This window comes from Coregonus clupeaformis, chromosome 10 (assembly GCF_020615455.1).
Source record: "Coregonus clupeaformis isolate EN_2021a chromosome 10, ASM2061545v1, whole genome shotgun sequence".
NCBI classification, from domain to species: Eukaryota; Metazoa; Chordata; class Actinopteri; order Salmoniformes; family Salmonidae; genus Coregonus; species Coregonus clupeaformis.
Genome location: NC_059201.1, coordinates 64746130 through 64763112, shown reverse-complemented (window position 1 = coordinate 64763112; position 16983 = coordinate 64746130). Strand labels below are relative to the sequence as shown.

Here is a 16983-nt window from a genome sequence, read left to right as displayed (position 1 = left end):
CAGCACAATCACACACCTTACACTCTTAGAAAAAAAGTTGCTATCTAGAACCTAAAATGGTTATTCGGCTGTCCCCATAGGAGAACCCTTTGAAGAACCCTTTTTGGTTCCAAGTAGAGCCCTTTTGGTTCCAAGTAAAACCCTTTTGGTTCTAGGTAGAACCCTTTTGGTTCCAAGTAAAACCCTTTTGGTTCCAGGTAGAAACCTTTTCCATAGAGGGTTCTACATGGAACCCAAAAGCTCTCTATGGACGCTGAACACCCTTTAACCCTTTTTCTTCTAAGAGTGGATCATTGAAGCTCTCTTTCTCTCTCTCCCACTGTCTCGTATCTCTCTGTGTCTCTCTCCTTTCTCTGCTGGCCAAAACAGACCCCCGTCCTAACCATCTGTCCTCTCCCTCTCTCATCTCTTATCTGCCGCGTGGTTATCAGTTCTCTCTCTAGAAACAGCCCAAAACAAGCACAGTATTCTCTCTCTCACTTTGTGTGTGTGTGTGTTTGTGTGGCCAGCGACAACACAGTGCTGTCTAAATCTTGAGTGCACACACACAGACTCCTGCAGTCCTACCAAGTAAACAACCTACCAAGTGCATTTAATAAGCTAAACCCCCTTGCACACACACATGCAAGCACGGACTCAAAACATCAGGCATGAACAAACGCAGAAACACACATCCACACCCACACTGACACACACACACAGGGCTGTGATGGTAATTGCTTTTCTTTGGCAGCCAGCACCCATCTGACACAACCACATTAAAATTCCTCTGTACCCCTCTCTTCTCTCTCTCTCTCTTCTACCTTGTTCCCCTCTTTCTTTCTCTCTCTCTCTCTCTCTCTCTCTCTCTCTCTCTCTCTCTCTCTCTCTCTCTAACTGTGCATTGCTCTCCTCTCTCTCTCTCCTCTCTAACTGTGCAGTGATTTCCTCTCTCTCTCTCTAACTGTGCAGTGCTCTACTCTCTGTCTCTCTCTCTCTCTATTCTCGCTAACTGTGCAGTGCTCTCCTCTCTCTTTCTCTCTTCTCTCTAACTGTGGAGTTCTCTCCTCTCTCTTTCGCTCTCCTCTCTAACTGTGCAGTGATTTCCTCTCTCTCTCTCTCTCTCTCTCCCTCTCTCTCCTCTCTAACTGTGCAGTGCTCTCCTCTCTCTCGCTCTCTTCTCTCTAACTGTGCAGTGATTTCCCCTCTCTCTCTCTCTCTCTCTCTCTCATCTCTAACTGTGCAGTGCTCTCATCTCTCTCTCTCTCTCTCCTCTCTAACTGTGCAGTGCTCTCCTCTCTCTCTCTTCTCTCTAACTGTGCAGTGCTCTCCTCTGTCTCTCCTCTCTAACTGTGCAGTGCTCTCCTCTCTCTTTCTCTCTCTTCTCTCTAACTGTGCAGTGCTCTCTTCTCTCTCTCTCTCTCCTCTCTAACTGTGCAGTGCTCTCTTCTCTCTCTCTCTCTCTCTAACTTGCAGTGCTCTCCTCTCTCTCTCTTCTCTCTAACTGTGTTCTCTTCTCTCTCTCCAACTTGTGCAGTGCTCTCCTCTCTCTTTCTCTCTTCTCTCTAACTGTGGAGTTCTCTCCTCTCTCTTTAAGCTCTCCTCTCTAACTTTGTGCAGGTGATTTCCTCTCTCTCTCTCTCTCTCTCTCTCTCTCCCTCTCTCTCCTCTCTACTGTGCAGTCTCTCCTCTCTCTCGCTCTCTTCTCTCTACTGTCAGTGATTTCCCCTCTCTCTCTCTCTCTCTCTCTCTCTCATCTCCTAACTGTGCAGTCTCTCATCTCTCTCTCTCTCTCTCCTCTCCTAACTTGCAGTGCTCTCCTCTCTCTCTCTTCTCTCTAACTGTGCAGTGCTCTCCTCTGTCTCTCCTCTCTAACTGTGCAGTGCTCTCCTCTCTCTTTCTCTCTCTTCTCTCTAACTGTGCAGTGCTCTCTTCTCTCTCTCTCTCTCCTCTCTAACTGTGCAGTGCTCTCTTCTCTCTCTCTCTCCTCTCTAACTGTGCAGTGCTCTCCTCTCTCTCTCTTCTCTCTAACTGTGTAGTGCTCTTCTCTCTCTAACTGTGCAGTGCTCTCCTCTCTCTTTTGCTCTCCTCTCTAACTGTGCAGTGCTCTCTCCTCTCTCTCTCTCCTCTCTAACTGTGCAGTGCTCTCCTCTCTCTCGTTCTCTCTAACTGTGCAGTGCTCTCCTCTCTCTTTCGCTCTCCTCTCTAACTGTGCAGTGCTCTCCTCTCTCTCGTTCTCTCTAACTGTGCAGTGCTCTCCTCTCTCTTTCGCTCTCCTCTCTAACTGTGTAGTGCTCTCCTCTCTCTTTTGCTCTCCTCTCTAACTGTGCAGTGCTCTCCTCTCTCTCTAACTGTGCAGTGCTCTCCTCTCTCTCTCCCTGCTTCTCAGGTTGCAGGAGGAAAGACATTCTGCAGTCAGCCATGCCAACATCTCCTCCCCTCTATAGAGTTCATAGTGAATGAACAGGCCAGGCCAGGCTTCCTCAGTGCCAGAGTCTACAGTTACCAGAGACTATATTTCCTCCTAAGAGCTCAGGAGCTTGACCTTTAAATCGTTCATTTCATCAAAGGTACAGTACAGCTTGATACGCTTTTGTCTCCCTTTCTACCTCTCACTGTCTTACTCTATCCTCACTCGCCCCTCCACTGGGCAGAGTACGGTAGCCTGGTGGAGAGAAGTGTGTGTGTGCGTGCGTGTTCAAGAGGATGTGTGTTCATGAAAGAGAGAGAGTAAGTGTTGTTCACAGATGTGTGTTATCTGGCGCAGCGTGTTCACACACAACCTTGTTACTCTTCACAGCCGAGTGACAAAGCGTGGGCAGAGAGCTACCACTGAATAGGTCTACCTCCTCCTCACTAAAAATACATTTCTGCTACTCTCTCTATTTCTTCTGATCTTTCTCCTACTCTCTCTCTCCTCTCTCTCTCCTCTCTCTCTCTACTCTCTCTCTACTCTCTGTCACTCTCTCTCTAATGTGGAAGCTGGGTCAATACCTGCTCACACTGACCTCATCTGAACTTCACTGACCTAATACGACACACACACACACACTTAGACACGCACAAACACGCACACACACACACATATGTACAACCTCTCTCAAACACACAAGCACAAACACAAGCAGACGATTGTGTTATGTGGTTGTGATGAGGTAGTCAGGTTTCCCTATGTTATATGGTTGTGATGAGGTTTTCATGGTTTCTCTGTGTTATATGGTTGTGATGAGGTTGTCAGGTTTCCCTGTGTTATATGGTTGTCATGATTTCTCTGTGTTATATGGTTGTGATGAGGTCGTCATGGTTTCTCTGTGTTATATGGTTGTGATGAGGTTGTCATGGTCTCTCTGTGTTATATGGTTGTGATGAGGTTGTCATGTTTCTCTGTGTTATATGGTTGTGATGAGGTTGTCAGGGTTCCCGAGTGGCGCAGTGGTCTAAGGCACTGCATCGCAGTGCTAGCTGTGCCACTAGAGATCCTGGTTCAAATCCAAGCTCTGTCGTACCCGGCCGCGACCGGGAGACCCATGGCCGGCAGGGATGCTCAGTTGGTAGAGCATGGCGTTTGCAACGCCAGGGTTGTGGGTTCGATTCCCACGGGGGGCCAGTATGAAAAATAAAAAAAATAATGTATGCACTCACTAACTGTAAGTCACTCTGGATAAGAGCGTCTGCTAAATTACTAAAATGTTTTTAAAAAAAAGTTAAATGTTCCCTGTGTGATCAGAGAATGTAAGAGGAAGAGACAGCGATGCTCCAAGGAGGAGAGAAATATATATACACACACACTGTCCCTCAGCTTGCCTGCTCTGCAGACTGTATTTCTAATCAGGCATGGCAGAGGACACCCCACTATCTCTTCTCTGCTCACGCCAGCTCCAGGCTCACTCTGTGTGTGTGTGTGTGTGTGTGTGTGTGTGTGTGTCTATATTATATATCAGGTTTGTTAGTATTTGCATTATATGACAAAAATAGACTGCCTCTCTGACACAACACAGACAACCCCCCCCTCCTCTCTCTCTCTCGCTCTAATCCCTCCCTCTTTCTTTTTTCTCTACCCTATTCATCTCCATATCTTCATCTCTCCATTTCCTCCTCCCTTCTATTAACATCCCTCTCTCGTCTTTCTGTTTTTCCTCTCTCCATGACGCTTTCTCCTTTCCAGAGCGGTTGCCATCACTACCTGCCTTCACAGAGGAGAGCCCAATCCCCTCCTCTCTCTTCCATCTCCTCTCCTCTCTCCTCTCCTCTCTCTTCCCTCTCCTCTTCTCTCTCTTCCCTCTCCTCTCCTCTCTCTTCCCTCTCCTCTCCTCTCCTCTCTCTTCCCTCTCCTCTCTCTTCCCTCTCCCCTCCTCTCTTCCCTCTCTCCTCTTCCTCTCCTCTCCTCTCTCTTCCCTCTCCTCTCCTCTCTCTTCCCTCTCCTCTCCTCTCTCTTCCCTCTCCTCTCCTCTCTCTTCCCTCTCCTCTCCTCTCTCTTCCCTCTCCTCTCTCTTCCCTCTCCTCTCTTCCCTCTCCTCTCCTCTCTCTTCCCTCTCCTCTCCTCTCTCTTCCCTCTCCCCTCCTCTCTTCCCTCTCCTCTCCTCTCTCTTCCCTCTCTCCTCTCTCTTCCCTCTCCTCTCTTCCCTCTCCTCTCCTCTCTCTTCCCTCTCCTCTCCTCTCTCTTCCCTCTCCCCTCCTCTCTTCCCTCTCCTCTCCTCTCCCTCTCTTCCCTCTCCTCTCCTCTCTCTTCCCTCTCCTCTCCTCTCCTCTCTCTTCCCTCTCCTCTCCTCTCCTCTCTCTTCCCTCTCCTCTCCTCTCCTCTCTCTTCCCTCTCCTCTCCTCTCTCTTCCCTCTCCCTTCCTCTCTCTTCCCTCTCCTCTCCTCTCTCTTCCCTCTCCTCTCCTCTCCTCTCTCTTCCCTCTCCTCTCCTCTCTCTTCCCTCTCCCCTCCTCTCTCTTCCCTCTCCCCTCCTCTCTTCCCTCTCCCCTCCTCTCTCTTCCCTCTCCTCTCCTCTCTCTTCCCTCTCCTCTCCTCTCCTCTCTCTTCCCTCTCCTCTCCTCTCCTCTCTCTTCCCTCTCCTCTCCTCTCCTCTCTCTTCCCTCTCCTCTCCTCTCTCTTCCCTCTCCCCTCCTCTCTCTTCCCTCTCCCCTCCTCTCTCTTCCCTCTCCTCTCCTCTCTCTTCCCTCTCCTCTCCTCTCTCTTCTTCTCTCCTCCCTCCGCTGATTAATCCTACTTTCGAGGGGGATTGCACAACTACTTGGTTACAGCCAGAGAATAATGATCCTCTGAGGCTTAGAGGAGACTTTCACTATTCAAGGATTTATGGAGTTGCTATGAGGAATGTGCCCAATGGGATTCTCTGTGTGTCCTGTGTGCGTGTATGCCGTGCGTTGCCATGACACCAGAATTTGGAACTCTCTAACATACCAGTTCATTGTCACAAACACATGGTCATACATTAGTGTGTTTGTGTGAGCAGCCCAGGAATAGCTGAACAACGCCTACAGGAAGAGCCTCAAGGTTGCAGGGCTGGGAGAATAGACACACACACACTTGGGCAGGCACAACTGCCATGTAACCGATGGTTATGGATGAAGACATTATGAAAATAAAATAACCGTCATAACCGTTCATTATTTGTAATTTTGGAATGAACAGCTGACTGAAATATGCATCGGTCCCCGGTTCAAATGTTTAAGATACGAGTGCATCGGTCCGGGGGAGCCCAAACAGATCCAAATGTAGCATGAATCGATCAGAAAATCAATTCAAACGTTACGAAGCGCCAGTTCACTGACGTTGTTTACTCATATCATTTTATTTCCCCCCTCTGAAAATATCTCTAATCTGTTGTGACTGAATACAGTGAGGGAAAAAAGTATTTGATCCCCTGCTGATTTTGTACGTTTGCCCACTGACAAAGTCATGATCAGTCTATAATTTTAATGGTAGGTTTATTTGAACAGTGAGAGACAGAATAACAACAAAAAAATCCAGAAAAACGCATGTCAAAAATTTTATAAATTGATTTGCATTTTAATGAGGGAAATAAGTATTTGACCCCCTCTCAATCAGAAAGATTTCTGGCTCCCAGGTGTCTTTTATACAGGTAACGAGCTGAGATTAGGAGCACACTCTTAAAGGGAGTCCTCCTAATCTCAGTTTGTTACCTGTATAAAAGACACCTTTCCACAGAAGCAATCAATCAATCAGATTCCAAACTCTCCACCATGGCCAAGACCAAAGAGCTCGCCAAGGATGTCAGGGACAAGATTGTAGACCTACACAAGGCTGGAATGGGCTACAAGACCATCGGCAAGCAGCTTGGTGAGAAGGTGACAACAGTTGGTGCAATTACTCGCAAATGGAAGAAACACAAAATAACTGTCAATCTCCCTCGGCCTGGGACTCCATGCAAGATCTCACCTCGTGGAGTTGCAATGATCATGAGAACGGTGATGAATCAGCCCAGAACTACACGGGAGGATCTTGTCAATGATCTCAAGGCAGCTGGGTCCATAGTCACCAAGAAAACAATTGGTAACACACTACGCCGTGAAGGACTGAAATCCTGCAGCGCCCGCAAGGTCCCCCTGCTCAAGAAAGCACATATACATGCCCGTCTGAAGTTTGCCAATGAACATCTGAATGATTCAGAGGAGAACTGGGTGAAAGTGTTGTGGTCAGATGAGACCAAAATGGAGCTCTTTGGCATCAACTAAACTCGCCGTGTTTGGAGGAGGAGGAGGAATGCTGCCTATGACCCCAAGAACACCATCCCCACCGTCAAACATGGAGGTGGAAACATTATGCTTTGGGGTTGTTTTTCTGCTAACGGGACAGGACAACTTCACCGCATCAAAGGGACGATGGACGGGGCCATGTACCATCAAACCTTGGGTGAGAACCTCCTTCCCTCAGCCAGGGCATTGAAAATGGGTTGTGGATGGGTATTTCAGCATGACAATGACCCAAAACACACAGCCAAGGCAACAAAGGAGTGGCTCAAGAAGAAGCACATTAAGGTCCTGGGGTGGCCTAGCCAGTCTCCAGACCTTAATCCCATAGAAAATCTGTGGAGGGAGCTGAAGGTTCGAGTTGCCAAACGTCAGCCTCGAAACCTTAATGACTTGGAGAAGATCTGCAAAGAGGAGTGGGACAAAATCCCTCCTGAGATGTGTGCAAACCTGGTGGCCAACTACAAGAAACGTCTGACCTCTGTGATTGCCAACAAGGGTTTTGCCACCAAGTACTAAGTCATGTTTTGCAGAGGGGTCAAATACTTATTTCCCTCATTAAAATGCAAATCAATTTATAACATTTTTGACATGCGTTTTTCAGGATTTTTTTGTTGTTGTTCTGTCTCTCACTGTTCAAATAAACCTACCATTAAAATTATAGACTGATCATTTCTTTGTCAGTGGGCAAACGTACAAAATCAGCAGGGGAATCAAATACCTTTTCCCTCACTGTAGATGCGTCATCTCCTTCAGCAGTCTATTGAACTAAGCATGTAAATGCATATGACAGTCATCGATAACAACTATGCATACAGAGCGCAGTTGCTCATGTCAACCAGAGCCTCCCTGATCAAATACTCCTATATCTGCACTGTACCTTCAGCATTCAAATGCATGTAAAATGGCTTTCGCAATGTCAAATCTTAGCCTTTATTAGTTGGGTGACAACCAATGTAATTTGCTGGGTCATTGTTACCAAATGCGCTGTAGAAAATAGTGTTCTACCGATAGACTTGTGTAGACTACCGGAGTGGACACAACTCACATCTTACTGCTGATTGGGGCTTTTTGATTTCCATGTTCAGCATAAGAAATCGTTTTGGTAGTTTTGCTTTAAACAGTCAGTGCATTTGGTAATTTTTACATGAACCTGATAAGGTTGTAATTTCATAACAAGGACAGCAATATTTATTTTTAGCTGCACTGTAGGCCTATGGTCTGAGTGTGAGCGGGAGAAGACCAGCTCTCCTCCGTAAAGTTGAAAACTGTAAAAAACATTGTCTTTTGAAATCCAAAGCTGTGCTATATTAATTGGCTATGTCATAGATATTGACATATTACTAGCTCCACAAAAATGTATCTGCTAAAATGACAAGTTAATTAGTGGCTGATTTGTGATTTCAGATCATATTAATGTGATAGTGGTAGATGCTCAGTCTGCCCTATGGCTCAGCTCAGGTGCCTACCTACACACACCTTATATTCACACACACACACACACACACACACACACACACACACAGCTCAGAAAGATCCAGCACAGAGAGGCCAAGCTACTAAACTCAATCAGTATCAGATTTTAATTTAATATTTAATTTGCCATTTAGCAGACGCTTTTATCCAAAGCGACTTACAGTCATGCGTGCATACATTTTTTTGTGTATGGGTGGTCCCGGGGATCGAACCCACTACCTTGGCGTTACAAGCGCCGTGCTCTACCAGCTGAGCTACAGAGGACCACTTTTAGAATGGGAAATGAATGTGTTCATGCAACAAATGTTAATGCATCAAATCGTATCTAACCAAATCACATCAATTCGTTCCCGTAATCAAACCGAATCACACCGAATCGTTTCAAACTAAAAGTATCATATCGGAGCCCATGTATCTAGATGCGTATCGAATCGTGCTTGTAAAGAGAGATGCACATCCCTAGTCAGTTGAGTTGAATCAACAAATCCCAGCACATGTGGATGGTTACACTTCCTGCTTTTACTTCCTGCTTTGCTCCTATGGGTACACTCACAATTGCCGCCAGTCCACCCATTATGCCCGTTCTACTCATTCTATTTCTATGGCAGCACATGCAGTCAGGAGAGGAGAAAATGTGTGTAAAAAAAAAACATAACTTTTTTGTTATGCTATTCGGACGATTATTATGGATAACGCAGTCGTTTGGCTGACCAATTACCGTCATCCGAAATTCCACAACCGTCACAGCCCTAACACACACACACACTTCTGAATCAGTCTCTCTCTAGGACACGGCTACGGTTCAGTTTCAAGTCAGGACCTCGTGGGAGTCAAGAGCTCAGACTTATTCTAGGAACACAGGGGGAGGAAGGGAGGGAGGGAGAGGGAGAGGGAGAGGGAGGGAGAGAGAGAGGGAGTGAGAGGGAGGGAGAGAGAGAGGAGGGAAGGAGAGAGAGAGAGAGAGAGAGAGAGAGAGAGAGAGAGAGAGAGAGAGAGAGAGAGAGAGGAGAGAGAGAGAGAGAGAGAGAGGAGAGGAGGGAGGGAGAGAGAGAGGGAGAGAGAGGGAGGGAGAGAGAGGGAGAGGGAGGGAGGGACAAAGAGAGAGAGAGAGAGAGAGAGAGAGAGAGAGAGAGAGAGAGAGAGAGAGAGAGAGAGAGAGAGAGAGAGAGAGAGAGAAACTGCCCCGAGGCAAATAAAAGCACAGTCAAACTGATTACCGTTGCAAAGCTTGGCACCAACACAAAGTGGAATGAAACACTTCAATCTCCAATCACTCAGGCAATTTAGGACTGGAATCAATACACATTACTGTCACTGTGGGGGTGTTTCCTAGCACCAACACACACGCACCCACTCACTCACGCACACACACACACAACAACCAGTCTTATAAACCATAACTCCCCCCTCCTCCTCCCCCTGGCCTCTATGACGCCTGTGTAATTGCTATTTTAACAACTTGTAATTGGGGCGCGGTGACTACATCTCTGAGGCTTTGCATGCACACACACACACACACACACACACACACACACACAGGGTGACACTGTAGCGCCCATTAACCTCATCAAGCAGGCAATTAAGCAAAATCAATTAAACACACACACCACACATACACATCGATCAAATCACACAACCATCTCTCTGAGCAGTTTGACCCAGCAGACTTCTATCAGTCTCTCTGTGTCATTTTAGCCTAGTCGAGTCAATGACGGATGACTAGAATTCAGCCATGTGAAAGCTGTACTAGTAAAACTAACATAATTGGTCCACACACAAACGCACACACACACACAAAGCTGTACCTGTCCTGCTGTGTAAAGGGGTCTCTGGTCCAGATGTTCAGGGACTCCACCAGCAGGGGGAGGCGCTTCAGAGATCCCACTTCCTCCTTAGCTTGTCACTCAAACATGCTGCCTGGAGACACAGAAACACACATTGGTCAGTCTTCAAGCTACTCAGTCACTTAGACAGATAATAAAGTCAAGACCTGAGTCCAAGTTTAGACCCCTACCCAGAATGGCAAGACCATGAGAAGACTAGTGTGGTTCAACGTGAAAAAAAAAACAAGACTCTGACTCAGCCCAAAACCTGTGGCTATGTGAGAGTTCAGACCAACAAAAAGGTGTAATGGGTTCGCACTAAAAAAGATGTTGCATAAAGCTTACTTCATTATTCTATTTGTATTTTATATTTTCACTGCATCAGGGATAGTGTACACAGACGTTTTGGCTTTACAGCTTTCTTCAGTGTGATAGTTCAGGAAGGCTCAGGAAGCCACTGTGCAGTGATCTGTCTCTCACTCCTCTCCTCTGTGTTGACAGTACATGTTCCTGCTCAATGGTTCCCGAAAGCGGTTTTCCGATCCCGACCCATCACTCTGGACCCGACCTGACCCAACCCCTCTGTGTTCCCATCACACCTCAGGGACGCACACATGCAGGAGTGACGTCATCCAGAGCGAGAGAACGAATGGGCCGCAACGGGGAGCGGAAGAGAGATGAGACGGCGTGTCACTCAACTGGCTAACACACACTTCCTTCACCACTTCCTTCCGTGGCAGGAAACGCATCATCGCCATCACATCACCTGGCTGTCTAGCACTCAGAACATAGAGCAGAAGCCAGATTATCTCTGTCATCATCATCATCATTCACTGCTTACAGCTTCATAGCAACCTCAGTCTGGCTCACTTTCCAAGGCCAAGGCCTATCCTTTATGGTAGGTTTCAATGGACTAATGGGCTCAAATATATTCCAATCAAAGAAGACAGATAATGTCCAGCCAAAGATGAACCTGTGATGGTACACACACACACTGAAGCTACACTGGAGGCTCAAGTGCCAGCAGCAGGATGAGAGGGCGGAGTGACGGATGAGGAATGGAGAGGTGGAGGGAGGGGTGAAGATTCTCAGAGCTGCTCATTTCAGGGGATTCATCTTCTATTTCTGACAAACAGAAATAAACCCACCAGAGAGAGAAAGAGAGAGCGAGAGAGAGAGAGTCGTCCTCCAGAACCACAGTCTGGTCCTTGGCCTACATACAACCAATACATCAGTCTGGTCTAGTGGGGTTTTATCCTGACAGAATGTGTGTGTGCGTGCGAGGCATTAGGTTTGCACTGCAGCAGATAATGTAGGCATTTCCTTCAGCGTCTGATGGCAAAGAGAGCTCCCACTGGGCACAGACGTCAAGTCAACGTCTATTCCACGTTGGTTGAAAGTAATTTAATTGAAATGACGTGGAAACAACATTGATTCAACCAGTGTGTGCCAAGTGGGCTGTGTGTGTGTGTGTGTGTGTGCGTACCCCCTCGACACACACACAGCCTGCTCTGTGATGCAGAGGTATAAAATGAGTGTTTCAGTTGTAGTGTGTAATCCATGTGAAGATTAGAGAAGAACAAGCAAGCAGAGCGTCTCTAAATACACTACTACACTGCCTGGCAATCATCCCTAACCTGCATCCATCCATCCTTCCATCCATCCATCCTTCCATCCATCCATCCATCCAGACCCAGGCAGGCAGCACAAAATATCATCCTATCTAGTACCATCTCTTTAATTCTCACTCCCTCCATTTTCTATCTCTCATCTCTCCATCTTCTCAAGCCGGTGGCTCACTGAATCTCCTGGCAGTTTGCGTTCTCTCGCCCAGTGTGTGTGTGTGTGTGTGTGTGTTTGTATTTCTGTGTGTGTGTGTGTGTGTCGTGTGTGTGTGTGTGTGTGAGGTCAGGTGCGAGAGGTGTTAATAACAGTGCAGCAGATAGCAGAGGTTTTTCTCTGAAGCTGTCACTAGGCTCCTCTCCAAAGCAGGCAGCCATATTGGGAAGTCTTCCAACAACACATTCCACAGAGAGTAGAGAGCCCTAACAGAGAGTAGAGCTCTAACAGAGAGTAGAGCCCTAACAGATAGTAGAGAGCCCTAACAGAGTAGAGAGCACTAACAGAGAGTAGAGAGCACTAACAGAGAGTAGAGAGCCCTAACAGAGAGAAGAGAGCTCTAACAGAGAGTAGAGAGCTCTAACAGAGTAGAGAGCACTAACAGAGAGTAGAGAGCCCTAACAGAGAGAAGAGAGCTCTAACAGAGAGTAGAGAGCTCTAACAGAGAAGAGAGCACTAACAGAGAGTAGAGAGCCCTAACAGAGAGTAGAGAGCCCTAACAGAGAGTAGAGAGCCCTAACAGAGAGTAGAGCCCTAACAGAGAGTAGAGAGCTCTAACAGAGAGTAGAGAGCTCTAACAGAGAAGAGAGCACTAACAGAGAGTAGAGAGCCCTAACAGAGAGTAGAGCCCTAACAGAGAGTAGAGAGCTCTAACAGAGTAGAGAGCACTAACAGAGAGTAGAGAGCCCTAACAGAGAGAAGAGAGCTCTAACAGAGAGTAGAGAGCTCTAACAGAGAGTAGAGAGCTCTAACAGAGTAGAGAGCACTAACAGAGAGTAGAGAGCCCTAACAGAGAGAAGAGAGCTCTAACAGAGAGTAGAGAGCTCTAACAGAGAAGAGAGCACTAACAGAGAGTAGAGAGCCCTAACAGAGAGTAGAGCCCTAACAGAGAGTAGAGAGCCCTAACAGAGAGTAGAGCCCTAACAGGGACCACCCATACGTAAAAATGTATGCACACATGACTGTAAGTCGCTTTGGATAAAAGTGTCTGCTAAATGGCATATTATTATTATTATTATTATTAGAGTAGAGCTCTAACAGAGTAGAGAACCCTAACAGAGAGTAGAGCTCTAACAGAGAGTAGAGAGCTCTAACAGGGAGTAGAGAGCCCTAAAGGGAGTAGAGAGCCCTAACAGAGTAGAGAGCTCTAACAGAGCGTAGAGAGCCATAACAGAGAGTAGAGCCCTAACAGAGAGTAGAGAGCCCTAACAGAGAGTAGAGCCCTAACAGAGAGTAGAGCCCTAACAGAGAGTAGAGCCCTAACAGAGAGTAGAGAGCCCTAACAGAGAGTAGAGCTCTAACAGAGAGTAGAGAGCCCTAACAGAGAGTAGAGCCCTAACAGAGAGTAGAGAGCCCTAACAGAGAGTAGAGAGCCCTAACAGAGAGTAGAGAGCCCTAACAGAGAGTAGAGCTCTAACAGAGAGTAGAGAGCCCTAACAGAGAGTAGAGCCCTAACAGAGAGTAGAGAGCCCTAACAGAGAGTAGAGCTCTAACAGAGAGTAGAGAGCTCTAACAGAGAGTAGAGCTCTAACAGAGAGTAGAGAGCCCTAACATCAACATGCTACAACAACATACATGTTATGTCACCCAAACGCATCAATAGTCACCCATACGCATTAGCTCAAAACAACACATAATGTAAAGCATCAACACGCTAAAACATAAATAATCAACTGTTAGATGCTCATATGTCACTGAGACTCAACGAAGCGTTAAAACAACATTAGCCTGAAGTGATGTTACCTAAATGCATTGAGGCGTTCTTCAGAATACATACATGTTATGTGTAGCCCCAGCTCAGTGAGACAGCCGTGTAAATGGAAGGTAGAACTAGACGTTAGCTCAACGAGGACTGAGAGACAGCCAGAGGTTGGGGGCGGTGCCGGGTGGGCCTGTAAATAACCAGGATGAACGTGGCGTCTTAGGTGTGTTGTTGTTTTTCTGTCTGTTTGTTTGTCTGTACATCTCCTGTGTGGAGGGTACCACCGCCAGCTGAGACTGACTGACTGTACTTCATGGTTATCATGGTGATTAACAGGCCCCTCCAGCTACGCCTGTCAAAACCACAAACCCTGTTGCCCACTGTGACATCACTCTCTAGAACCCCTCCCTTCTCCTCTCCTTTGCTCCCCTACTCTTTCCTCTCCTCCGCCTAGCCCCAGCAGCACTACAGAATCCAGTCTCAGCTAACACCCTCCTCTCCCTTCTCCTCTATCCTCCCCACCCAACCACTCCTCTCCTCCTCTATCCATTCTCTTCTCCTCCTCTCCCACACATACCTGTTCCATTCTGTCTGTATAAACATAATTCCTGAGGAAGGAGAGAGACAGAGGGGCACACTCGGGGGTGTAGGAGTATATAAAGTGTTAGGATTTCAGGAGCATAGGAGTGTAGAGGAGTCCTCTCTCCACACACTCGTATGGTACCTTAACACAGATAATAAACAGCTCCACCATTTCAGGACAGTCAGGCCATTCTGAGCATGAAAAGTCAGCTCAGAATGGCTGTAGAACCCCCCTCCGTCTCTCTTTCTCTCTCTCTCTTTCTCTGTCCACAGCCCAGAGACAGTCCTTTTCCAGCAACCACTCTTCACAGAACCACCATGACAACCACACAAGGTGCTGAGAGAGAGAGAGAGAGAGAGAGAGAGAGAGAGAGAGAGAGAGAGAGAGAGAGAGAGAGAGAGAGAGAGAGAGAGAGAGAGAGAGAGAGAGAGATTCCCTTTTGTACTTGGACATTTTAAATGTCTTTATTCTTTTGGAACTTTTGTGAGTGTAATGTTTACTGTTCATTTTTTATTTTACTTTAGTTTATTATCTATTTCAATTGCTTTGGCAATGTAAACATATGTTCCCCATGCCAATAAAGCCCTTAAATTGAATTGAGAGAGAGCGAGAGAGAGACAGAGAGATGACAGAGATGAGAGAAAGAGACAGAGAGAGATAAGAGAAAGAGAGAGAGAGAGAAAGAGAGAGTGGTAAAAGGGGAGAGAGAATGAGAGATGTGTAGTCTGAAAAGAGTTGGCTGTGTAACTGTTGTAGCAACAGCTGTCTGGCCATCAGCAAGCAGTTAGGCCATGGCAGTATGTCTGTTGTGTGTGTGTGTTCCGAGTATGAGCTTGTGTGCCAGCCCAGCTGTCTGTTCACAGTCCACAAGTGTGTGTGTGTATGCCTGTGTAAGTGTGTGTGTATGCCTGTGTAAGTGTGTGTCATGGTCTAGCGTATGCCAAAACAGAGAGGTCTCCAAGGACGACGTCCTCTGCTCTCAACAACAACAATGACAATGCCAACACACACACCAGGGTTTCCTTTAGGAAAATGTGCCGCCAGACATTTGACCGGCAGCATATTATTATAATTAATTTTTTTAGGTGGTAGATCAGCTTTAATATTGGAGATTGATTGTCGGTTCTATCAATGTAATTGTCTGCATCATTTCCAATCCTCCATATATATTTATTTCTTTTAAAAATATACAGTTGAAGTCGGAAGTTTACATACACTTAGGTTGGAGTCATTAAAACTAGTTTTTCAACCACTCCACACATTTCTTGTTAGCAAACTATAGTTTTGCCAAGTCGGTTAGGACATCTATACTTTGTGCATGACACAAGTAATTTTTCCAACAATTGTTTACAGACAGATTATTTAACTTATAATTCACTGTATCACAATTACAGTGGGTCAGAAGTTTACATACACTAAGTTGACTGTGCCTTTAAACAGCTTTGAAAATGATGTCATGGCTTTAGAAGCTTCTGATAGGCTAATTGACATCAATTGGAGGTGTACCTGTGGATGTATTTCAAGGCCTACCTTCAAACTCAGTGCCTCTTTGCTTGACATCATGGGAAAATCAAAATAAATCAGCCAAGACCCCAGAAAAAAAATTGTAGACCTCCACAAGTCTGGTTCATCCTTGGGAGCAATTTCCAAATGCCTGAAGGTACCACGTTCATCTGTACAAACAATAGTATGCAAGTATAAACACCATGGGACCACGCAGCCGTCATACCGCTCAGGAAGGAGACGCATTCTGTCTCCTAGAGATGAACGTACTTTGGGGCGAAATGCTGCAGAGCTAGCTCCAGGTAAATGTTGTGATCTTTCAGCCATTCCTGAACCTGCGACTCTCTTCACAGCCAAATCTGAAGTTATGTATCCCCCACGACATTGTTTTGTGTATCAGTTCATAAACCATGTGCCATGGAATCGGCACATCCAACATCTCTTCCCAACTATTTTGCAACCTGTATGGCGGCAGCATTTTAATTTACCGGACATTTGAGAAATGTACCGGACCCATATGCATATGTAACCTGATTAGGGCGTCCACCCACGGTGCTCAGGATGACAGAAGTCACATTTAGATCATGGTAATTCATCTTAACAGAACATGCAACTCGAGGATGCAACGGCGTGCGTCCTTCTTACCAAATTCCGATGCGCACTTTGAAGATGTTAGAATAACTGTCCACATTTACTTTTCCTCAGCCAACAAGACAAGTAACGAACAGCAAAATCACTAGCCTATGTCAATCTACTGTCACCCATAGTAGAAAGGTTTACCTATTCTATTGGTCAGCTTGTCGTTCTGTGTGAAAAGGAAATAGCCTATTCCAAACAGACTCTAGGACAGTTATGGGACGATAGATCCCAAATTCATCCAACCAGTAGGCCAAGGCTACATCAAAAAAACTTTAAAAAGCAATGAGGCTGATGCAACAGATCAGAACGTTTAGCGTATAATGTTGATAAAATATTATTTATTCACGTCATAAGCGCAGCACTGTGCACGGCAGGGCAGTAGGCTACGTGCGAATGTTCGTTCCATAATGCAACTAGTGGGAAAACACAGTTGCCAAAAGTGCACTGCATACGCGAGCGGTTTCATGTGACAGAGATGAAAATATCTGTTAGAAATTTAGAAAGAGGGGAGATCTAAAGATGCAACAACTAGCATGGGTTGCTAATATGACTAGGATTGAAGTTTGGCTACTGGACAATGAAAGAAAGTTGATTTGAAAACCAATAAACAGAAATAGGCTACTGATTTCAATGGCATATGGAATACTTTTTTGGCTAGGCTACTTTGAAGCAAGCCTCATAATATGATGTAAAACGTTCAGGTTTCAAACAATTTAGTAGGCT

General features: G+C 46.2%; 1 protein-coding gene across 7 annotated transcripts in view; it reads right to left on the bottom strand.

Moving 5' to 3' along the window:
* Positions 1 to 16983, bottom strand: part of LOC123491642 (polypeptide N-acetylgalactosaminyltransferase 1) — a 49464-nt gene that overhangs the window by 14899 nt on the left and 17582 nt on the right. For all 7 annotated transcript variants that reach the window (XR_006661502.1, XR_006661503.1, XM_045223198.1 and 4 more), the window contains one exon: positions 9977 to 10088. The gene's annotated coding sequence lies outside the window, so the exon portion shown is untranslated. The remainder of the gene's footprint in view (positions 1 to 9976; positions 10089 to 16983) is intronic.